Here is a 26,009-nt window from a genome sequence, read left to right as displayed (position 1 = left end):
ATTTGGTGAGACTGTTCAGGAGACATATGAGATCTTAAGTTTTTAAAATGGTGCGTTTTCATTCACGGGTCTGACCTGGGCGTGGTGCCAAAGTCGGCCATTTTTTCGGTAAAATGACAAATTCAGTAAATGACTAATAGTTCCTTGACACAACGTTCAATCTTTTTCATATCTGGCATGTATGTGCGGTATCCCACTCTTAACACGAGTGCATTGAAATATTACCCATTAGGCCTAGCGCCCCCTAGTGGGAACAGGAAATGCCTTTTTTTACGAGACAGGTTCCTCCTCCAAGGGAAAAAAATCTGTTGACCTCAAACCTGCCTCAGGGGAGCCTTAAGACCTGTGTTCAGGTGCCTGATAAAAAATATTGAGGTTTCGTTGAAGCGGAGGGGTCCAAAAAGGAAAGTGAAAATGACGGTCAACAATTTGTCTCGCAAAACACTTTGAACAGTCATAACTCAGCAGATATACAACATATCTTCGCCAAACTTCCCGTGCTTGTTAAGAGTCATACCCTGAAGGGTCTTATAGGGGTCATTTGCTTCAACTCTACAGTGCCAACTAGTGGCGACAGAAAGGAGTTTTAAAAAAGGCCTTTCCTATTGGTTTTTTTCAACGTAGAGCAATGAAATTTGGGGAGTCCATACCTTATGCAAAACTGCTCCAAAAAGTCTCTTGCACCCATTTTCCAAATCCAACAGAAAATCGGGTATTTTGGATCGAATGTGAAATTTTTATCCATTTGTAGTACAGTTTACATTTGGAGGCCTGAACATGCACGAAAACTCACCAAAATTTGCACATACGTGCAGATTCGCGTAAATTTCGATAATCTTGCGTCGTTTTGAAAAAATGTCAAAAAATGGCTCAGTGGCGCCCCCTTGACCCTTAAAATTTTCAAAAAGGCCTCTCCTCTCAGGTTTTCAACGTAGAGCAATGAAATGGGGAGTAGATACCTTATGCCTAACTAATCAAAAAAGCCTCTTGCACCCATATTCCAAATCCAACAGGAAATCGGGTATTTTGGATCGTATATGAAATTTTATCGGTTCACAGTTGGAGTTAACGTTTGGAGGCTTGAACATGCACGAAAACCCACCAAAATTTGCACATACATGCAACTTTGCGTAAATGTTTAGAATCTACAAAAAAATTTAACAAAATGGCTCAGTGGCGCCCCCTTGAAATTTTCAAAAAGGCCTCTCCTATTAGGTTTTTTCAACCTAGAACAATGAAATTTAGTGAGTCGATACATTGTGCAAAACTGCTCCAAAAAGTCTCTTTCACCCATATTCCAAACTCAACAGGAAGCCGGAAATTTTGGGTCAAATGCGAAATTTTATCGATTTACATTTGAGACCTTGTCGCTGAAGGATAAAGTTGGATCGTCTTCAAAATTGGTCAGACTATTCAGGAGACATATGCAATCTGAAGTTTTCAAAATGGTGTGTTTTCATTCAAGGGTCTGGCCTGGGCGTGGTCCCAAAGTCGGCCATTTTTAGGCAAAATACCAAATTCAGAAAATGATTAAAAACTCCGTGATACAACGTTCAAACTTTTTCATTTCTAGCATGTATATGAGCTATCCCAGCCTGAACACGACTGCATTGAAATATTACCCATTAGGCCTGGCGCCCCCTAGTGGGAACAGGAAATGGGCTTCTTTACGAGACAGGCTCCTCCTCCAAGGGAAAAAAATCTATTTACCTCAAACCTGCAAGAGGGTAGCCTTAAGACATGTGTTCAGGTGCCTGATGAAAAATACTGAGGTTTGGGTGAAGCAGAAGGGTCCAACAGGAGAAGTAAAAATGACTGAACCCATTTCGTCTCACAAAAAGTTTTGAACAGTCATAACTTCTACAACACATCTGCGCCAAACATCTCGTGCTTGTTGAGTCATACTCTGAAGGGTCCTGTAGGGGTCATTTGCATCAACCCTACAGCGCCAACTAGTGGCAATAGAAAGTCACTAATTTTTTTCTAATATATGTCCAGTTCTTTTCAGGTTGGTCATTGTAGTTTCAAGACCTTTTGAAATACTTATTTCACGGCCCATGTCCACATGTCTCTGTCTGTTGCCGTGATGACCCTTTGTTCGCCATTAAAAGGAATTTTTTTTTTTCAGAGACTCAGGCAGCTTATAGAGCCACAGAATTTGGCATACTTGGTCGAATTGGCCCAGTTAGAAGATTCATTTTGGTTTTGAATAAGGGCTTGGCTGCACAGCTCAGTAGCGCCTCCTTTTTTGTAGTACTCTTTCCAATAGGGGTTTTTATCTATTAGGTGTGTGAATTTAAAGAGGCGACTTTCGAGCATGTGAGGTTCTAATGGGATGATTAGAGAGGACGATCTGCCACCACCCTGACCTGCACACTGTCCGAGTTGCGTGACGTCCGAGTTGCGCAAGATTGCGAGGGCCCGTTCAGTCCTGCTTGCAGGCCTAGTTATTATTAGGGCCCGAGCACTAAGCGTGCGAAGGCCCTATTGTTTTGCAAAGGATTATTAGGGCCCGAGCACTAGGCGTGCGAAGGCCCTATTGTTTTGCAAAGGATTATTAGGGCCCGAGCACTAAGCGTGCGAAGGCCCTATTGTTTTGCAAAGGATTATTAGGGCCCGAGCACTAGGCGTGCGAAGGCCCTATTGTTTTGCAAAGGATTATTATTTATTTATTTATTTTTTCAGGGCAAATGAAAACGGCCAATTTGGAGGCCTGAACATGCGCGAAAAGTCACCAAAATTTGCACATACGTGCGGAAAATTGTAAATTTCGATAATTTAACAACGTTGCAAAAAAATGTAACAAAATGGCTCAGTGGCGCCCCCTTAAAATTTTAAAATTGGCCTATAACATTAGGGTTTGTCAGCGTAGAGCAATGAAATTTGGGGAGTCTATACCTTGTCTAAAACCGCTTCAAAAAAGCATTGGCACCCATATTCCAAACCCAACAGGAAATCGGTTATTTTGGATCGAATATGAAATTTTTATCGATTTACAGGGTGCACATTTGAGACCTTTTCGCCGAGGGAGTTAGTTGGATCATCTTCAAAATTGGTGAGACTGTTCAGGAGACATATGAGATCTTAAGTTTCTAAAATGGTGTGTTTTCATTTACGGGTCTGACCTGGGCGTGGTGCCAAAGTCGGCCATTTTTTCGGCAAAACACCGAATTCATTAAATGGTTAATAATTCCTTGACACAACTTTCAATCTTTTTCATATCTGCCATGTATATGCGGTATCCCAGCCTGAACACGACTACATTGAAATATTACCCATTAGGCCTAGCGCCCCCTAGTGAGAACAGGAAATGCCTTTTTTTACGAGACAGGTTCCTCCTCCAAGGGAAAAAAATCTGTTGACCTCAAACCTGCATCAGGGGAGCCTTAAGACCTGTGTTCAGGTGCCTGATGAAAAATATTGAGGTTTCGTTGAAGCGGAGGGGTCCAAACATGAAAGTGAAAATGATCGTCACCAATTTGTCTCGCAAAATACTTTGAACAGTCATAACTCAGCAGATATACAACATATCTGCGCCAAACTTCCCATGCTTGTTGAGAGTCATACCCTGAAGGGTCCTGTAGGGGTCATTTGCATCAACTCTACAGTGCCAACTAGTGGCGACAGAAAGGAGTTTTACAAAAAGGCCTTTCCTATTGGGTTTTTTAAACGTAGAGCAATGAAATTTGGGGAGTAGATACCTTATGCCTAACTGCTCAAAAAAGCCTCTTGCACCCATATTCCAAATCCAACAGAAAATCGGGTATTTTGGATCGAATGTGAAATTTCTGTCCATTTCTAGTACAGTTTACATTTGGAGGCCTGGACATGCACGAAAACTCACCAAATTTTGCACATACATGCGGCTTTGTGTGGATTTCGATAATCTTGCGACGTTACAAAAAAATGTAACAAAATGGCTCAGTGGCGCCCCCTTGAATTTTTCAAAAAGGCGTTTCCTATTAGGTTTTTTTAACGTAGAGCAAAGAAATTTGGGGAGTCGATACCTTGTGCAAAACTGCTCCAAAAAGTCTCTTGCACCCATATTCCAAACCCAACAGGAAATCGGGTATTTTGGATCGAATGTGAAATTTTTATCAATTAACAGGGTGCACATTTGAGACCTTGTCACAGAGGGAATCAGTTGGATCATCTTCAAAATTGGTTAGACAATTCAGGAGACATATGAAATCTAAACTTTTCAAAATGGTGCGTTTTCATTCATGGGTCTGACCTGGGCGTGGTGCCAAAGTCGGCCATTTGTTCGGCAAAATGACAAATTCAGTAAATACTAATAGCTCCTTGAAACAACGTTCAATCTTTTTCATATCTGACATGTATGTGTGGGATCCCACCCTTAACACGAGTGGATTGAAATATTGCTCATTAGTCCTAGCGCCCCCTAGTGGAAACAGGAAATGCCTTTTTTTTTTTACTAAACAGGCTCCTCCTCCAAGGAAAAAAAATATATTCACCTGAAACCTGCATCAGGGGAGCCTTAAGACATGTGTTCAGGTGCCTGATGAAAAATACTGAGGTTTGGTTGAAGCAGAAGAGTCCAACAGGAGAAGTGAAAATGACTGAAGCCATTTCGTCTCACCACAAGTTTTGAACAGTCATAACTTCTACAACATATCTGCGTCAAACATCTCGTGCTTGTTGAGTCATACTCTGAAGGGTCTTGTAGGGGTCATTTGCATCAACCCTATAGCGCCAACTAGTGGCAATAGAAAGTCACTCATTTTTCTAATATATGTCCAGTTCTTTTCAGGTTGGTCATTGTAGTTTCAAGACCTTTTGAAATACTTAATTTACGGCCCATGTCCACATGTCTCTGTCTGTTGCCGTGACGACCCTTTATTCGCTCCTTTTTTTTAGTACTCTTTCCAAAAAGGGTTTTTATCTCTTAGGTATGTGAATGTAAAGAGGCAACTTTCGAGCATGTTAGGTTCTAATGAGATGACTAGAGAGGACGATCTGCCACCCTCCTGACCTGCACACTGTCCGAGTTGCGTGACGTCCGACTTGCGCTAGATTGCGACGGCCCGTGCAGTCCTGCTTGCAGGCCTAGTTATTATTATTATTTTTCAGGGCAAATGAAAACGGCCAATTTGGAGGCCTGAACATGCACGAAAAGTCACCAAAATTTGCACATACTGCAAATTGTAAATTTCGATAATTTTGCAACGTTGCAAAAAAATGTAACAAAATGGCTCTGTGGCGCCCCCTTGAAATTTTAAAATTGGCCTATAACATTAGGGTCTATCAGCGTAGAGCGATGAAATTTGGGGAGTCTATACCTTGTCCAAAACCGCTCCAAAAAAGCATTTTCACCCATATTCCAAACCCAACAGGAAATCAGTTATTTCTGATCAAATATGAAATTTTTATTGATTTACAGGGTGCACATTTGAGACCTTTTCGCCGAGGGAAATAGTTGGATAATCTTGAAATTTGGAGAGAATGTTCAGAAGACATATGAGAGCTTAAGTTTTCAAAATGGTGCGTTTTCATTCACGGGTCTGACCTGGGCGTGGTCCCAAAGTCGACCATTTTTTCGGCAAAATGACAAATTCAGTAAATGACTAATAGTTCCTTGACAGAACGTTCAATCTTTTTCATATCTGGCATGTATGTGCGGTATCCCACCCTTAACACGAGTGCATTGAAATATTACCCATTAGGCCTAGCGCCCCCTAGTGAGAACAGGAAATGCCTTTTTTTACGAGACAGGTTCCTCCTCCAAGGGAAAAAAATCTGTTGACCCCAAATCTGCATCAGGGGAGCCTTAAGACCTGTGTTCAGGTGTCTGATGAAAAATATTGAGGTTTCGTTGAAGCGGAGGGGTCCAAACAGGAAAGTGAAAATGACCGTCAACAATTTGCCTCGCAAAAAAATTTGAACAGTCATAACTCAGCAGATATACAACATATCTGCGCCAAACTTCCTGTGTTTGTTGAAAGTCATACACTGAAGGTTCTTGTAGGGGTCATATGCATCAACTCTACAGTGCCAACTAGTGGCAACAGAAAGAAGTTTTTAAAAAGGCCTTTCCTATTGGGTTTTTTCAACATAGAGCGAGGAAATTTGGGGAGTAGATACCTTATGCAAAACTGCTCCAAAAAGTCTCTTGCACCTGTATTCCAAATCCTACAGGAAATCGGGTATTTTTGATCGAATGTGAAATTTTCATGGGTTCACAGTAGGAGTTTACATTTGGAGGCCTGAACATGCACGAAAACTCACCAAATTTTGCACATACATGTGGCTTTGCGTGGATTTTGATAATCTTGCGACATTACGAAAAAATGTCAAAAAATGGCTCAGTGGCGCCCCCTTGACCCTTAAAATTTTCAAAAAGGCCTCTCCTCTCAGGTTTTCAACGTAGAGCGATGAAATTTGGGGAGTAGATACCTTATGCCTAACTGCTCAAAAAAGCCTCTTGCACCCCTATTCCAAATCCAACAGGAAATCGGGTATTTTGGATCAAATGTGAAATTTTTATCAGTTCACAGTTGGAGTTTACATTTGGAGGCCTGAACATGCACGAAAACTCACCAGAATTTGCACATATGTGCAACTTTGTGTACATTTTGATAATCTACGAACAAATTTACCAAAATGGCTCAGTGGCGCCCCCTTGAAACTTTCAAAAAGGCCTCTCCTATTAGGTTTTTTCAACGTAGAAGAATGAAATTTAGTGAGTCAATACATTGTACAAAACTGCTACAAAAAGTCTCTTGCACCCATATTCCAAACCAAACAGGAAGCCGGAAATTTTGGATCAAATGTGAAATTTTACCGATTTACATTTGAGACCTTGTTGCTGAAGGAAATAGTTGGATCGTCTTCAAAATTGGTCAGACTATTCAGGAGACATATGAGATCTTAAGTTTTCAAATAGGTGAGTTTTCATTCAAGGGTCTGACCTGGGCGTGGTCCCAAAGTCGGCCATTTTTGGGCAAAACACCAAATTCAGAAAATGATTAAAAACTCCGTGATACAACGTTCAATCTTTTTCATTTCTAGCATATATATGAAATATCCTAGCCTGAACACGACTGCATTGAAATATTACCCATTAGGCCTGGCGCCCCCTAGTGGGAACAGGAAATGGCCTTCTTTACGAGACGGGCTTCTCCTCCAAGGGAAAAAAATCTATTGACCTCAAACCTGTTTCAGGGGAGCCTCAAGACATGTGTTCAGGTGCCTGATGAAAAATATTGAGGTTTCGTTGAAGCGGAGAGGTCCAAACCGGAAGTGAAAATGACCGTCAACAATGTCTCGCCAAATATTTTGACCAGTCATAACTCGGCAGATATACAACATATCTGTGCCAAACTTCACGTGTTTGTTGAGAGTCATACCCTGAAGGTTCTTGTAGGGGTCATTTGCATCAACTCTACAGTGCCAACTAGTGGCGACAGAAAGAAGTTTTAAAAAAGGCCTCTGCTATTGGGTTTTTTCAACTTAGAGTGGTGAAATTTGGGGAGTAGATACCTTATGCCTTACTGCTCCAAAAAGCCTCTTGCATCCATATTCCAAATCCAACAGGAAATTGGGTATTTTGGATCGAATGTGAAATTTTTATCGGTTCACAGTAGGAGTTTACATTTGGAGGCTTGAACATGCACGAAAACTCACCAAAATTTGCACATACATGCAGCTTTACGTAACGTTCGATAATCTTGCAACGTTACGAAAACATATAAAATGGCTCAGTTGCGCCCCCTTCAATTTTTCAAAAAGGCCTCTCCATTTAGGTTTTTTCAACGTAGAGGGATGAAATTCGGAGAGTCGATACCCTGTACAAAACTGCTCCAAAAAGTCTCTTGCACGCGTATTCCAAACCCAACAGGAAATTGGGTATTTTGGATTGAATGTGAACTTTTTATCGATTTACAGTGTGCACATTTGAGACCTTGGCACCTAGGGAATTAGTTTGATCATCCTCAAAATTGGCGAGACGTTTCATGAGGCATATGAAATCTTAAGTTATCAAAATGGTGTTTTTATATTCACGGGCCTGACCTGGGCGGGGTGCCAAAGTCGGCCATTTTTTCGGCAAAACATCGAATTCGGAAAATTACTGATAACTCAAACATACAACGTTCAATCTCTTTTAAATCTGGCATGTGTGTGAGGTATCCCAGCCTGAACACGACTGGATTGAAATATTACCAATTGTGCATGGCGCCTCCTAGTGGGAACAGAAAATGCACTTTTTTACGGGACACACTCCTCCTCTAAGGGAAAAAAAAAATCAATCAACCTCAAACCTGCATAAGGGAAGCCTTAAGACGTGTTGAGATGGCTGATGAAAATTATTGAGGTTTGGGTAAAGCAGAAGGGTCCAAAAGGAAAGTGATGATGACTGTCATCATTTTCTCTCTCCACATATTTTGAACAGTCATAACTTGGGAGATGTAGAGGCGGGCTGTCTGCCACCACCCCGACCTGCATGCCGTCTGAGTTTGCGTGGTGTCCGAGTTGCACCAAACTGCGGGGGTCCGTTCAGTCCTGCTTGCAGGCCTAGTTATTAGGGCCCGAGCACTCTCAGCGTGCGAGGCCCTTTTGTTCTTCGAAGGATTATTAGGGCCCGAGCACTAAGCGTGCGAAGGCCCTATTGTTTTGCAAAGGATTATTATTAGGGCCCTAGCACTAGGCGTGCGAAGGCCCTATTGTTCTTCGAAGGATTATTATTAGGGCCCGAGCACTGAGCGTGCGAAGGCCCTATTGTTTTGCAAAGGATTATTATTATTATTAGGGCCCGAGCACTAGGCGTGCGAAGGCCCTATTGTTTTGCAAAGGATTATTAGGGCCCGAGCACTGAGCGTGCGAAGGCCCTATTGTTTTGCAAAGGATTATTAGGGCCCGAGCACTAGACGTGCGAAGGCCCTATTGTTTTGCAAAGGATTATTATTATTATTATTATTATTATTATTATTTTTTTTTTTTTTTTTAATTTTTTTTTTTTATTATTATTATTATTATTATTCTTTTTTCAGGGCAAATGAAAATGGCCAATTTGGAGGCCTGAACATGCACGAAAAGTCACCAAAATTTGCACATACGTGCGGCTTTGCGTAAAATTCGATAATCTTGTGTCGTTTTGAAAAAATGTCAAAAAATGGCTCAGTGGCGCCCCCTTGACCCTTAAAATTTTCAAAAAGGCCTCTCCTCTCAGGTTTTCAACGTAGAGCAATGAAATTTGGGGAGTAGATACCTTATGCCTAACTGTTCAAAAAAGCCTCTTGCACCCATATTCCAAATCCAACAGGAAATCGGATATTTTGGATCAAATGTGAAATTTTTATCGGTTCACAGTTGGAGTTTACATTTGGAGGCCTGAACATGCACGAAAACTCACCAAAATTTGCACATACATGCAACTTTGCGTACATTTTGATAATCTACAAAAAAATTTAACAAAATGGCTCAGTGGCGCCCCCTTGAAATTTTCAAAAAGGCCTTTCCTATTAGGTTTTTTCAACGTAGAATGATGAAATTTGGCGAGTCGATACATTGTGCAAAACTGCTCCAAAAAGTCTCTTGCACCCATATTCCAAACCCAACAGGAAGCCGTAAATTTTGGCTCAAATGTGAAATTTTATCGATTTACATTTGAGACCTTGTCGCTGAAGAAAATAGTTGGATCGTCTTCAAAATTGGTCAGACTATTCAGGAGACATATGAGATCTTAAGTTTTCAAAATGGTGAGTTTTCACTCAAGGGTCTGACCTGGGCGTGGTCCCAAAGTCGGCCATTTTTGGGCAAAATACCAAATTCAGAAAATGATTAAAAACTCCGTGATACAACGTTCAATCTTTTTCATTTCTAGCATGTATATGAGATATCCCAGCCTGAACACGACTGCATTGAAATATTACCCATTAGGCCTGGCGCCCCCTAGTGGGAACAGGAAATGGCCTTCTTTACGAGACAGGCTCCTCCTCCAAGGGAAAAAAATCTATTGACCTCAAACCTGTTTCAGGGGAGCCTCAAGACATGTGTTCAGGTGCCTGATGAAAAATATTGAGGTTTCGTTGAAGCGGAGAGGTCCAAACTGGAAGTGAAAATGACCGTCAACAATTTGTCTCGCCAAAAACTTTGAACAGTCATAACTCGGCAGATATGCAACATATCTGCGCCAAAATTTCCGTGTTTGTTGAGAGTCATACCCTGAAGGTTCTTGTAGGGGTCATTTGCATCAACTCTACAGTGCCAACTAGTGGCGACAGAAAGAAGTTTTAAAAAAGGCCTTTCCTATTGGGTTTTTTCAACATAGAGCAAGGCAATTTGGGGAGTAGATACCTTATGCAAAACTGCTCCAAAAAGTCTCTTGCACCCATATTCCAAATCCAACAGGAAATCGGGTATTTTGGGTCGAATGTGAAATTTTCATGGGTTCACAGTAAGAGTTTACATTTGGAGGCTTGAATATGCATAAAAACTCACCAAAATTTGCACATACATGCGGCTTTGGATAACGTTCGATAACCTTGCAACGTTACGAAAAAATTTAACAAAATGGCTCAGTGGCGCCCCCTTGAAATTTTCAAAAAGGCCTCTCCATTTAGGTTTTTCTAACATAGAGTGATGAAATTTGGAGAGTCAAAACTTTGTGCAAAACTGCTCCAAAAAGTCTCTTGCACACACATTCCAAATCCTACAGGAAATCGGGTATTTTGGATTGAATGTGAACTTTTTATCGATTTACAGTGTGCACATTTTACACCTTGGCACCTAGGGAATTAGTTTGATCATTCTCAAAATTAGCGAGACTGTTCATGAGGCATATGAAATCTTAAGTTATAAAAATGGTGTGTTTTCATTCACGGGCCTGACCTGGGCGGGGCGCCAAATTCTTCCATTTTTTCGCCAAAACACCGAATTCGGAAAATGACTGATAACACCCTCATACAACGTTAAATCTATTTTAAATCTGGCATGTGTGTGAGGTATACCAGCCTGAGCAGGACTGGATTGAAAATTTACCATTTGTCCTGGCGCCTCCTAGTGGGAACAGGAAATGCCCTTTTTACGGGACACACTCCTCCTCTAAAGGGAAAAAATCAATCTACCTCAAACCTGCATAAGGGAAACCTTAAGACCTGTCTTCAGGTGCCTGATGAAAAATATTGAAGTTTCGTTGAAGCGGAGGGGTCCAAACAGGAAAGTGAAAATGACTGTCAACAATTTTTCTCTCCAAAAACTTTGAACAGTCATAACTCGGCAGATATACAAGATATCTGCGCCAAACTTCCCGTGCTTGTTTAGAGTCAAACTCTGAAGGGCCTTGTAGGGGTCATTTGCATCAACCCTACAGCGCCAACTAGTGGCGATAGAAAGTCACTCGTTTTTCCAAAACATGTCCAGTTCTTTTCATGTTGGTCATTGTAGTTTCAAGACCTATTAAAATACTTTTTTACGGCCCATGTCCACGTGTCTCTGTCTGTTGCCGTGACGACCCTTTGTTCGCCATTTAAAGGAAATATTTTTTTTCAGAGACTCAGGCAGCTTATAGAACCACAATATTTGGCACACTTGGTCGAATTGGCCAAGTTAGAAGATTAATTTTGGTTTTGAATAAGGGCTTGGCTGCACAGCTCAGTAGTGGCTCCTTTTTTGTAGTACTCTCTCCAATAGGGGTTTTTATCTCTTGGGTGTGGGAATGTAAATAGGCGACTTTCGAGCATGTTAGGTTCTAATGAGATGATTAGAGAGGAGGATCTGCCACCACCCTGACCTGCACACAGTCCGAGTTGCATGACGTCCGAGTTGCGCTAGATTGCGAGGGCCCGTTCAGTCCTGCTTGCAGGCCTAGTTGTTATTATTATTATTATTAGGGCCCGAGCACTGAGCGTGCGAAGGCCCTATTGTTTTGCAAAGGATTATTATTATTATTATTATTATTATTAGGGCCCGAGCACTAGGCGTGCGAAGGCCCTATTGTAATGCAAAGGATTATTATTATTATCATTATTATTATTATTATTATTATTATTATTAGGGCCCGAGCACTGAGCGTGCGAAGGCCCTATTGTTTTGCAAAGGATTATTATTATTATTCTTATTATTATTATTCTTTTTTCAGGGCAAATGAAAATGGCCAATTTGGAGGCCTGAACATGCACGAAAAGTCACCAAAATTTGCACATACGTGCGGCTTTGAATAAATTTCGATAATCTTGTGTCGTTTTGAAAAAATGTCAAAAAATGGCTCAGTGGCGCCCCCTTGACCCTAAAAATTTTCAAAAAGGCCTCTCCTCTCAGGTTTTCAACGTAGAGCAATGAAATTTGGGGAGTAGATACCTTATGCCTAACTGTTCAAAAAAGCCTGTTGCACCCATATTCCAAATCCAACAGGAAATCGGATATTTTGGATCAAATGTGAAATTTTTATCGGTTCACAGTTGGGGTTTACATTTGGAGGCCTGAACATGCACAAAAACTCACCAAAATTTGCACATACATGCAACTTTGCGTAAATTTTGATAATCTACAAAAAAATTTAACATAATCGCTCAGTGGCGCCCCCTTGAAATTTTCAAAAAGGCCTTTCCTATTAGGTTTTTTCAACGTAGAACGATGAAATTTGGCGAGTCGATACATTGTGCAAAACTGCTCCAAAAAGTCTCTTGCACCCATATTCCAAACCCAACAGGAAGCCGGAAATTTTGGATCAAATGTGAAATTTTATCGATTTACATTTGAGACCTTGTCGCTGAAGAAAATAGTTGGATCGTCTTCAAAATTGGTCAGACTATTCAGGAGACATATGAGATCTTAAGTTTTCAAAATGGTGTGTTTTCATTCAAGGGTTTGACCTGGGCGTGGTCCCAAAGTTGGCCATTTTTGTGAAAAACACCAAATTCAGAAAATGATTAAAAACTCCGTGATACAACGTTCAATCTTTTTCATTTCTAGCATTTATATGAGATATCCCAGCCTGAACACGACTGCATTGAAATATTACCCATTAGGCCTGGCGCCACCTAGTGGGAACAGGAAATGGCCTTCTTTACGAGGCAGGCTCCTCCTCCAAGGGAAAAAAATCTATTGACCTCAAACCTGTTTCAGGGGAGCCTTAAGACATGTGTTCAGGTGCCTGATGAAAAATATTGAGGTTTCGTTGAAGCGGAGGGGTCCAAACTGGAAGTGAAAATGACAGTCAACAATTTGTCTCGCCAAAAACTTTGAACAGTCGTAACTCGGCAGATATACAACATATCTGCGCCAAACTTCTTGTGTTTGTTGAGAGTCATACCCTGAAGGTTCTTGTGGGGGTCATTTTCATCAACTCTACAGTGCCAACTAGTGGCGACAGAAAGAAGTTTTAAAAAAGGCCTTTCCAATTGGGTTTTTTCAACATAGAGCGAGGAAATTTGGGGAGTAGATACCTTATGCAAAACAGCTCCAAAAAGTTTCTTGCACCCGTATTCCAAATCCAACAGGAAATCGGGTATTTTGGATCGAATGTGAAATTTTTATCGGTTCACAGTAGGAGTTTACATTTGGAGGCTTGAACATGCACGGAAACTCACAAATATTTGGACATTCATGCAGCTTTGCGTAATTTTTAATAATCTTGCAATGTTATGAAAACATGTAACAAAATGGCTCAGTGGCGCCCCCTTGAAATTTTCAAAAAGGCCTCTCCATTGAGGTTTTTTCAACGTAGAGGGATGAAATTCGGAGAGTCGATACCTTGTACAAAACTGCTCCAAAAAGTCTCTTGCATGCGTATTCCAAACCCAACAGGAAATCGGGTATTTTGGATTGAATGTGAAATTTTTATCGATTTACAGTGTGCACATTTGAGACCTTGGCACCTAGGGAATTAGTTTGATCATTCTCAAAATTGGCGAGACTGTTCATGAGGCATATGAAATCTTAAGTTATCAAAATGGTGTGTTTTCATTCACGGGCCTGACCTGGGCGGGGTGCCAAAGTCGGCCATTTTTTCGGCAAAACACCGAATTCGGAAAATGACTGATAACTCCCTCATACAACGTTCAATCTCTTTTAAATCTGGCATGTGTGTGAGGTATACCAGCCTGAGCAGGACTGGATTGAAAATTTACCATTTGTGCTTGGCGCCTCCTAGTGGGAACAGGAAATGCCCTTTTTTACGGGACACACACCTCCTCTAAAGGGAAAAAATCAAACTACCTCAAACCTGCATAAGGGAAGCCTTAAGACCTGTGTTCAGGTGCCTGATGAAAAATATTGAAGTTTCGTTGAAGCGGAGGGGTCCAAACAGGAAAGTGAAAATGACTGTCAACAATTTTTCTCTCCAAAAACTTTGAACAGTCATAACTCGGCAGATATACAACATATCTGCGCCAAACTTCCCGTGCTTGTTGAGAGTCATACCCTGAAGGGCCTTGTAGGGGTCATTTGCATCAACCCTACAGCGCCAACTAGTGGCGATAGAAAGTCACTCGTTTTTCCAAAACATGTCCAGTTCTTTTCATGTTGGTCATTGTAGTTTCAAGACCTATTAAAATACTTTTTTACGGCCCATGTCCACGTGTCTCTGTCTGTTGCCGTGACGACCCTTTGTTCGCCATTTAAAGGAAATATTTTTTTTCAGAGACTCAGGGAGCTTATAGAGCCACAATAGTTGGCACACTTGGTCGAATTGGCCCAGTTAGAAGATTAATTTTGGTTTTGAATAAGGGCTTGGCTGCACAGCTCAGTAGTGGCTCCTTTTTTGTAGTACTGTCTCCAATAGGGGTTTTTATCTCTTGGGTATGGTAATGTAAGAGGCGACTTTCGAGCGTGTTAGGTTCTAATGAGATGATTAGAGAGGAGGATCTGCCACCACCCTGACCTGCACACAGTCCGAGTTGCGTGACGTCCGAGTTGCGCTAGATTGCGAGGGCCCGTTCAGTCCTGCTTGCAGGCCTAGTTATTATTATTATTTTTTCATGGCAAATGAAAATGGCCAATTTGGAGGTCTGAACATGCACGAAAAGTCACCAAAATTTGCACATACGTGCAGATTCGCGTAAATTTCGATAATCTTGCGTCGTTTTGAAAAAATGTCAAAAAATGGCTCAGTGGCGCCCCCTTGACCCTTAAAATTTTCAAAAAGGCCTCTCCTCTCAGGTTTTCAACGTAGAGCAATGAAATTTGGGGAGTAGATACCTTATGCCTAACTGCTCAAAAAAGCCTCTTGCACCCATATTCCAAATCCAACAGGAAATCGGTTATTTTGGATCGAATCTGAAATTTTTTCGGTTCACAGTTGGAGTTCACATTTGGAGGCTTGAACATGCACGAAAACTCACCAAAATGTGCACATATGTTCAACTTTGCGTAAATTTTGATAATCTTTGAAAAAAATTAACAAAAAGGCTCAGTGGCGCCCCCTTGAAATTTTCAAAAAGGCCTGTCCTATTAGGTTTTTTCAACGTAGAATGATGAAATTTGGTGAGTCGATACATTGTGTAAAACTGCTCCAAAAAATCTCTTGCACCTATATTCCAAATCCAACAGGAAGTCGGAAATTTTGGATCAAATGCGAAATTTTATCGATTTACATTTGAGACCTTGTCGCTGAAGAAAATAGTTGGATCGTCTTCAAAATTGGTCAGACTATTCAGGAAACATATGAGATCTTAAGTTTTCAAAATGGTGAGTTTTCATCCAAGGGTCTGGCCTGGGCGTAGTCCCAAAGTTGGCCATTTTTAGGCAAAATACCAAATTCAGAAAATGATTAAAAACTCCGTGATACAACGTTCAATCTTTTTCATTTCTAGCATGTATATGAGATATCCCAGCCTGAACACGACTGCATTGAAATATTACTCATTAGGCCTGGCGCCCCCTAGTGGGAACAGGAAATGGCATTCTTTACGAGAGAGGATCCTCCTCCAAGGGAAAAAAATCTATTGACCTCAAACCTGTTTCAGGGGAGTCTCAAGACATGTGTTCAGGTGCCTGATGAAAAATATTGAGGTTTCGTTGAAGCGGAGAGGTCCAAACTGGAAGTGAAAATGACCGTCAACAATTTGTCTCGCCAAAAACTTTGAACAGTCATAACTCGGCAGATATGCAACATATCTGCGCCAAACTTTCCGTGTTTGTTGAGAGTCATACCCTGAAGGTTCTTGTAGGGGTCATTTGCATCAACTCTACAGTGCCAACTAGTGGCGACAGAAGAAGTTTTAAAAAAGGCCTTTCCTATTGGGTTTTTTCAACATAGAGCGAGGAAATTTGGGGAGTAGATACCTTATGCAAAACTGCTCCAAAAAGTCTCTTGCACCCGTATTCCAAATCCAACAGGAAATCGGGTATTTTGGATCAAATGTGAAATTTTTATCGGTTCACAGTAGGAGTTTACATTTGGAGGCTTGAACATGCACGAAAACTCACAAAAATTTCGACATACATGCGGCTTTGCATAACGTTCAATAATCTTGCAACGTTACGAAAACATGTAACAAAATGGCTCACTGGCGCCCCCTTGAAATTTTCAAAAAGGCCTCTCCATTTAGGTTTTTTCAACGTAGAGGGATGAAATTCGGAGAGTCAATACCTTGTACAAAACTGCTCCAAAAAGTCTCTTGCATGCGTATTCCAAACCCAACAGGAAGCCAGAAATTTTGGGTCAAATGCGAAATTTTATCGATTTACATTTGAGACCTTGTCGCTGAAGAAAATAGTTGGATCGTCTTCAAAATTGGTCAGACTATTCAGGAGACATATGAGATCTTAAGTTTTCAAAATGGTGAGTTTTCACTCAAGGGTCTGACCTGGGCGTTGTCCCAAAGTCGGCCATTTTTGGGCAAAATACCAAATTCAGAAAATGATTAAAAACTCCGTGATCCAACGTTCAATCTTTTTCATTTCTAGCATGTATATGAGATATCCCAGCCTGAACACGACTGCATTGAAATATTACCCATTAGGCCTGGCGCCCCCTAGTGGGAACAGGAAATGGCCTTCTTTACGAGACAGGCTCCTCCTCCAAGGGAAAAAAATCTATTGACCTCAAACCTATTTCAGGGGAGCCTCAAGACATGTGTTCAGGTGCCTGATGAAAAATATTGAAGTTTCGTTGAAGCGGAGGGGTCCAAACAGGAAAGTGAAAATGACTGTCAACAATTTTTCTCTCCAAAAACTTTGAACAGTCATAACACGGCAGATATACAACATATCTGCGCCAAACTTCCCGTGCTTGTTGAGAGTCATACCCTGAAGGGCCTTGTAGGGGTCATTTGCATCAACCCTACAGCGCCAACTAGTGGCAATAGAAAGTCACTCGTTTTTCCAATACATGTCCAGTTCTTTTCAGTTTGATCATTGTAGTTTCAAGACCTATCAAAATACTTATTTACAGCCCATGTCCACGTGTCTCTGTCTGTTGCCATGACGACCCTTTGTTCGCCATTTAAAGGAAATATTTTTTTTCAGAGACTCAGGCAGTTTATAGAGCCACAATATTTGGCACACTTGGTCAAATTGGCCCAGTTAGAAGATTAATTTTGGTTTTGAATAAGGGCTTGACTGCACAGCTCAGTAGTGGCTCCTTTTTTGTAGTACTCTCTCCAATAGGGGTTTTTATCTCTTTGGTGTGGGAATGTAAATAGGCGACTTTCGAGCATGTTAGGTTCTAATGAGATGATTAGAGAGGAGGATCTGCCACCACCCTGACCTGCACACAGTCCGAGTTGCGTGACGTCCGAGTTGCGCTAGATTGCGAGGGCCCGTTCAGTCCTGCTTGCAGGCCTAGTTAGGGCCCGAGCACTAAGCGTGCGAAGGCCCTATTGTTTTGCAAAGGATTATTATTATTATTATTATTATTATTATTATTATTATTATTATTCTTTTTTCAGGGCAAATGAAAATGGCCAATTTGGAGGCCTGAACATGCACGAAAAGTCACCAAAATTTGCACATACGTGCGGCTTTGCGTAAATTTCGATAATCTTGTGTCGTTTTGAAAAAATGTCAAAAAATGGCTCAGTGGCGCCCCCTTTACCCTTAAAATTTTCAAAAAGGCCTCTCCTCTCAGGTTTTCAACGTAGAGCAATGAAATTTGGGGAGTAGATACCTTATGCCTAACTGTTCAAAAAAGCCTCTTGCACCCATATTCCAAATCCAACAGGAAATCGGATATTTTGGATCAAATGTGAAATTTTTATCGGTTCACAGTTGGAGTTTACATTTGGAGGCCTGAACATGCACGAAAACTCACCAAAATTTGCACATACATGCAACTTTGCGTAAATTTTGATAATCTACAAAAAAATTTAACAAAATGGCTCAGTGGCGCCCCCTTGAAATTTTCAAAAAGGCCTTTCCTATTAGGTTTTTTCAACGTAGAACGATGAAATTTGGCGAGTCGATACATTGTGCAAAACTGCTCCAAAAAGTCTCTTGCACCCATATTCCAAACCCAACAGGAAGCCGGAAATTTTGGATCAAATGTGAAATTTTATCGATTTACATTTGAGACCTTGTCGCTGAAGAAAATAGTTGGATCGTCTTCAAAATTGGTCAGACTATTCAGGAGACATATGAGATCTTAAGTTTTGAAAATGGTGAGTTTTCACTCAAGGGTCTGACCTGGGCGTGGTCCCAAAGTCGGCCATTTTTGGGCAAAATACCAAATTCAGAAAATGATTAAAAACTCCGTGATACAACGTTCAATCTTTTTCATTTCTAGCATGTATATGAGATATCCCAGCCTGAACACGACTGCATTGAAATATTACCCATTAGGCCTGGCGCCCCCTAGTGGGAACAGGAAATGGCCTTCTTTACGAGACAGGCTCCTCCTCCAAGGGAAAAAAATCTATTGACCTCAAACCTGTTTCAGGGGAGCCTCAAGACATGTGTTCAGGTCCCTGATGAAAAATATTGAGGTTTCGTTGAAGCGGAGAGGTCCAAACTGGAAGTGAAAATGACCGTCAACAATTTGTCTCGCCAAAAATTTTGAACAGTCATAACTCGGCAGATATGCAACATATCTGCGCCAAACTTTCCGTGTTTGTTGAGAGTCATACCCTGAAGGTTCTTGTAGGGGTCATTTGCATCAACTCTACAGTGCCAACTAGTGGCGACAGAAAGAAGTTTTAAAAAAGGCCTTTCCTATTGGGTTTTTTCAACATAGAGCAAGGAAATTTGGGGAGTAGATACCTTATGCAAAACTGCTCCAAAAAGTCTCTTGCACCCATATTCCAAATCCAACAGGAAATCGGGTATTTTGGATCGAATGTGAAATTTTCATGGGTTCACAGTAAGAGTTTACATTTGGAGGCTTGAATATGCATAAAAACTCACCAAAATTTGCACATACATGCGGCTTTGGATAACGTTCGATAATCTTGCAACGTTACGAAACAATTTAACAAAATGGCTCAGTGGCGCCCCCTTGAAATTTTCAAAAAGGCCTCTCCATTTAGGTTTTTCTAACATAGAGTGATGAAATTTGGAGAGTCAAAACTTTGTGCAAAACTGCTCCAAAAAGTCTCTTGCACACACATTCCAAATCCTACAGGAAATCGGGTATTTTGGATTGAATGTGAACTTTTTATCGATTTACAGTGTGCACATTTTACACCTTGGCACCTAGGGAATTAGTTTGATCATTCTCAAAATTGGTGAGACTGTTCATGAGGCATATGAAATCTTAAGTTATAAAAATGGTGTGTTTTCATTCACGGGCCTGACCTGGGCGGGGCGCCAAATTCTTCCATTTTTTCGCCAAAACACCGAATTCGGAAAATGACTGATAACTCCCTCATACAACGTTCAATCTATTTTAAATCTGGCATGTGTGTGAGGTATACCAGCCTGAGCAGGACTGGATTGAAAATTTACCATTTGTGCCTGGCGCCTCCTAGTGGGAACAGGAAATGCCCTTTTTTACGGGACACACTCCTCCTCTAAAGGGAAAAAATCAATCTACCTCAAACCTGCATAAGGGAAACCTTAAGACCTGTCTTCAGGTGCCTGATGAAAAATATTGAAGTTTCGTTGAAGCGGAGGGGTCCAAACAGGAAAGTGAAAATGACTGTCAACAATTTTTCTCTCCAAAAACTTTGAACAGTCATAACTCGGCAGATATACAAGATATCTGCGCCAAACTTCCCGTGCTTGTTGAGAGTCATACCCTGAAGGGCCTTGTAGGGGTCATTTGCATCAACCCTACAGCGCCAACTAGTGGCGATAGAAAGTCACTCGTTTTTCCAAAACATGTCCAGTTCTTTTCATGTTGGTCATTGTAGTTTCAAGACCTATTAAAATACTTTTTTACGGCCCATGTCCACGTGTCTCTGTCTGTTGCCGTGACGACCCTTTGTTCGCCATTTAAAGGAAATATATTTTTTTCAGAGACTCAGGGAGCTTATAGAGCCACAATAGTTGGCACACTTGGTCGAATTGGCCCAGTTAGAAGATTAATTTGGTTTTGAATAAGGGCTTGGCTGCACAGCTCAGTAGTGGCTCCTTTTTTGTAGTACTCTCTCCAATAGGGGTTTTTATCTCTTGGGTGTGGGAATGTAAAGAGGCGACTTTCGAGCTTGTTAGGTTCTAATGAGATGATTAGAGAGGAGGATCTGCCACCACCCTGACCTGCACACAGTCCGAGTTGCGTGACGTCCGAGTTGCGCTAGATTGCGAGGGCCCGTTCAGTCCTGCTTGCAGGCCTAGTTATTATTATTATTATTATTCTTTTTTCATGGCAAATGAAAATGGCCAATTTGGAGGCCTGAACATGCACGAAAAGTCACCAAAATTTGCACATACGTGCAGATTCGCGTAAAATTTGATAATCTTGCGTCGTTTTGAAAAAATTTCAAAAAATGGCTCAGTGGCGCCCCCTTGACCCTTAAAATTTTCAAAAAGGCCTCTCCTCTCAGGTTTTCAACGTAGAGCAATGAAATTTGGGGAGTAGATACCTTATGCCTAACTGTTCAAAAAAGCCTCTTGCACCCATATTCCAAATCCGACAGGAAATCGGGTATTTTGGATCGAATGTGAAATTTTTTCGGTTCACAGTTGGAGTTCACATCTGGAGGCTTGAACATGCACGAAAACTCACCAAAATTTGCACAAATGTTCAACTTTACGTAAATTTTGATAATCTATGAAAAGAATTAACAAAAAGGCTCAGTGGCGCCCCCTTGAAATTTTCAAAAAGGCCTCTCCTATTAGGTTTTTTCAACGTAGAACGATGAAATTTGGTGAGTCAATACATTGTGTAAAACTGCTCCAAAAAGTCTCTTGCACCTATATTCCAAATCCAACAGGAAGTCGGAAATTTTGGATCAAATGTGAAATTTTATCGATTTACATTTGAGACCTTGTCGCTGAAGAAAATAGTTGGATCGTCTTCAAAATTGGTCAGAGTATTCAGGAGACGTATGAGATCTTAAGTTTTCAAAATGGTGAGTTTTCATCCAAGGGTCTGGCCTGGGCGTGGTCCCAAAGTCGGCCATTTTTAGGCAAAATACCAAATTCAGAAAATGATTAAAAACTCCGTGATCCAACGTTCAATCTTTTTCATTTCTAGCATGTTTATGAGATATCCCAGCCTGAACACGACTGCATTGAAATATTACCCATTAGGCCTGGCGCCCCTAGTGGAAACAGGAAATGGCCTTCTTTACGAGACAGGCTCCTCCTCCAAGGGAAAAAAATCTATTGACCTCAAACCTGTTTCAGGGGAGCCTCAAGACATGTGTTCAGGTGCCTGATGAAAAATATTGAGGTTTCGTTGAAGCGGAGAGGTCCAAACTGGAAGTGAAAATGACCGTCAACAATTTGTCTCGCCAAAAACTTTGAACAATCATAACTCGGCAGATATGCAACATATCTGCGCCAAACTTTCCGTGTTTGTTGAGAGTCATACCCTGAAGGTTCTTGTAGGGGTCATTTGCATCAACTCTACAGTGCCAACTAGTGGCGACAGAAAGAAGTTTTAAAAAAGGCCTTTCCTATTAGGTTTTTTCAACATAGAGCAAGGAAATTTGGGGGGTAGATACCTTATGCAAAACTGCTCCAAAAAGTCTCTTGCACCCATATTCCAAATCCAACAGGAAATCGGGTATTTTGGATCGAATGTGAAATTTTTATCGGTTCACAGTAGGAGTTTACATTTGGAGGCTTGAACATGCACGAAAACTCACAAAAATTTGGACATACATGTGGCATTGCGTACCGTTCAATAATCTTGCAACGTTACGAAAACATGTAACAAAATGGCTCAGTGGCGCCCCCTTGAAATTTTCAAAAAGGCCTCTCCATTTAGGTTTTTTCAACGTAGAGGGATGAAATTCGGAGAGTCGATACCTTGTACAAAACTGCTCCAAAAAGTCTCTTGCATGCATATTCCAAACCCAACAGGAAATCGGGTATTTTGGATTGAATGTGAAATTTTTATCGATTTACAGTGTGCACATTTTACACCTTGGCACCTAGGGAATTACTTTGATCATTCTCAAAATTGGCGAGACTGTTCACGAGGCATATGAAATCTTAAGTTATCAAATTGGTGTGTTTTCATTCACGGGCCTGAGCTGGGCGGGGTGCCAAAGTCGGCCATTTTTTCGCCAAAACACCAAATTCGGAAAATGACTGATAACTCCCTCATACAACGTTCAATCTATTTTAAATCTGGCATGTGTGTGAGGTATACCAGCCTGAGCAGGACTGGATTGAAAATTTACCATTTGTGCCTGGCGCCTCCTAGTGGGAACAGGAAAAGCCCTTTTTTTACGGGACACACACCTCCTCTAAAGGGAAAAAAACAATCTACCTCAAACCTGCATAAGGGAAGCCTTAAGACCTGTGTTCAGGTGCCTGATGAAAAATATTGAGGTTTCGTTGAAGCGGAGGTGTCCAAACAGGAAAGTGAAAATGACCGTCAACAATTTGTCTCGCTAAAAACTTTGAACAGTCATAACTCGGCAGATATACAACATATCTGCGACAAACTTCCCGTGCTTGTTGAGAGTCATACCCTGAAGTGCCTTGTAGGGGTCATTTGCATCAACCCTACAGCGCCAACTAGTGGCAATAGAAAGTCACTCGTTTTTCCAATACATGTCCAGTTCTTTTCAGTTTGGTCATTGTAGTTTCAAGACCTATTAAAATACTTATTTACGGCCCATGTCCACGTGTCTGTCTGTTGCCGTGACGACCCTTTGTTCGCCATTTAAAGGAAATATTTTTTTTCCAGAGAGTCAGGCAGCTTATAGAGCCACAATATTGGGCACACTTGGTCAAATTGGCCCAGTTAGAAGATTAATTTTGGTTTTGAATAAGGGCTTGGCTGCACAGCTCAGTAGTGGCTCCTTTTTTGTAGTACTCTCTCCAATAGGGGTTTTTATCTCTTGGGTGTGGTAATGTAAGAGGCGACTTTCGAGCATGTTAGGTTCTAATGAGATGATTAGAGAGGAAGATCTGCCACCACCCTGACCTGCACACAGTCCGAGTTGCGTGACGTCCGAGTTGCGCTAGATTGCGAGGGCCCGTTCAGTCCTGCTTGCAGGCCTAGTTATTATTATTATTATTATTCTTTTTTCATGGCAAATGAAAATGGCCAATTTGGAGGCCTGAACATGCACGAAAAGTCACCAAAATTTGCACATACGTGCAGATTCGCGTAAAATTTGATAATCTTGCGTCGTTTTGAAAAAATTTCAAAAAATGGCTCAGTGGCGCCCCCTTGACCCTTAAAATTTTCAAAAAGGCCTCTCCTCTCAGGTTTTCAACGTAGAGCGATGAAATTTGGGGAGTAGATACCTTATGCCTAACTGTTCAAAAAAGCCTCTTGCACCCATATTCCAAATTCGACAGGAAATCGGGTATTTTGGATCGAATGTGAAATTTTTTCGGTTCACAGTTGGAGTTTACGTTTGGAGGCTTGAACATGCACGAAAACTCACCAAAATTTGCACATACATTCAACTTTGCGTAAATTTTGATAATCTACAAACAAATTTAACAAAATGGCTCAGTGGCGCCCCCTTGAAATTTTCAAAAAGGCCTCTCCAATTAGGTTTTTTCAACGTAGAACAATGAAATTTAGTGAGTCGATACATTGTACAAAACTGCTCCAAAAAGTCTCTTGCAACCATATTCCAAACCCAACAGGAAATCGGGTATTATGGATTGAATCTTGCATTTTTGTCAAAAACCTGCATGCACGTTTGAGACCATTACGCCGAAGCAGTAAGTTGAATGCTTCTCAAAATTGGTCAGACATCCCAAAAACATGCATGGTAGGCTGATTGAGCACTCTAAATTGTCCGTAGGTATGAGTGTGCGCGTGAATGGTTGTATGTCTCCTTGTGCCCTGCAATTGGCTGGCAACCAGTTCAGGGTGTCCCCTGCCTACTGCCCCGAGTTAGCTGGGATAGGCTCCAGCACCTCCGCGACCCTCGTGAGGAAAAGCGGCATGGAAAATGAATGAATGAATGAATGTTCATGACACATATGAGATGTTAGGTTATCAAAATGGTGACATTTCATTCACGGCCCTTTCCTGGGCAGGGGAGCAAATGTGTCTTATTTTTGACAATACAATTCAGTAAAAGACTACTGTATTTTTCCGACTATAAGTCGTGTTTTTTTTTCTTCATATTTTGGTTTGGGGTGCGACTTATACTCAGCAGTGACTTATGTGTGAAATTATTAACACATTATGATAACATTTCCCATGTTATTTAGGTGTTTTGGACTAATGGTTTTGTAAACTTGTTAGCATGCTATAGCTTTCTGAATAACTCTTAATAGCTATGGCCATTTTCATTTGCCATGAAAAAATAATAATAACGAGTGCGCTCCCAGTTGGGCGTGAAAGCGCCACAAACTAAATGCATCCATTTCAATATAAAAAAGTCAATTATACAATTGAACATACATTGCCAAAGGCAGAACGCGAACGTGGCCATAGCTATTAACAGTTATTCAGATTACTATAGCATGCTAACAGGTTTACAAAACCATTAGGCCTGGTGCCCCCTGGTGAGTGAAATTATTAACACATTATGATATAATTTCCCGTGTTATTTTGGTGTTTTGGACTGATGGTTTTGTAAACTTGTTAGCATGCTATAGTTATCTGAATAACTGTTAATAGCTATGGCCACGTTCGCGTTCTGCCTTTGGCAATGTATGTTCAATTGTATAATTGACTTTTTTATATTGAAATGGATGCATTTAGTTTGTGGCGCTTTCACGCCCACCTGGGAGCGCACTCGCACTTGTTTACGTGAATAAGCGCTTGCACACCAGAAGAAGACAGACAGCCACGTAGCTCTGAGTGAGTGAGTGAGTGAGTGAGTGAGTGAGTGAGTGAGTGAGTGAGTGAGTGAGTGAGTGAGTGAGTGAGTGAGTGAGTGAGTGAGTGAGTGAGTGAGTGAGTGAGTGAGTGAGTGAGTGAGTGAGTGAGTGAGTGAGTGAGTGAGTGGACTAGTTAGCGAGAGAGAAAGACGGCTGCGAACCTACGTTCATTGTTTATGCCTTTAAAATATCTCTACAGAGGCAACGCCTGCGTGTATCATCTTTTCTGTTGTTGTGTGTTTTCCACCCGCGAGCGGACACTTACAGCCAGTTGTTTGGTTGTTTGAATGGTGTGCTAATGCTAGCGAACGCATGCTAATCTGTTACATTCTTGCTGTAATAGTACGTAATTATCATTTATTTACGGTGATGTGAACCTGTTTGCTATCGAGGACCAAATTGATTCAACAAATTATGCGGACATCCAGAATTGTCTTTTTGGAGTTCGCTGTCTATAGCCAGGACCGAGCGGTAGCGTCCTGGTGAGGACAGTATATTCGCATTTCGTTGTTTATGCACTGTACACTGTACATTTATTCAGCATGTTGTTCTCTATTGTATTTTTATATTAAATTGCCTTTCAAGATGACATATCTGTTCTATGTGTTGGATTTTATCAAGTACATTTCACCCACAAATGCGACTTATACTCCGGTAAGACTTTTGTTTCCTTAAAGCAGAGGGGTCCAATAGGAAAGTCA

The 26,009-nt window shown here is 41.2% G+C and overlaps 1 protein-coding gene across 8 annotated transcripts in view; it reads left to right on the top strand.

Annotated features, from left to right (window-relative positions):
• LOC130919347 (protein-cysteine N-palmitoyltransferase HHAT-like) overlaps positions 1 to 26,009 on the top strand; it is a 359,144-nt gene that overhangs the window by 190,583 nt on the left and 142,552 nt on the right. The gene's annotated exons all lie outside the window — the stretch shown is intronic.

The sequence above is a fragment of the Corythoichthys intestinalis genome, chromosome 1 (assembly GCF_030265065.1).
Source record: "Corythoichthys intestinalis isolate RoL2023-P3 chromosome 1, ASM3026506v1, whole genome shotgun sequence".
In the NCBI taxonomy this organism is placed as follows: Eukaryota; Metazoa; Chordata; class Actinopteri; order Syngnathiformes; family Syngnathidae; genus Corythoichthys; species Corythoichthys intestinalis.
This window is presented reverse-complemented; position numbering and strand designations above follow the sequence as displayed.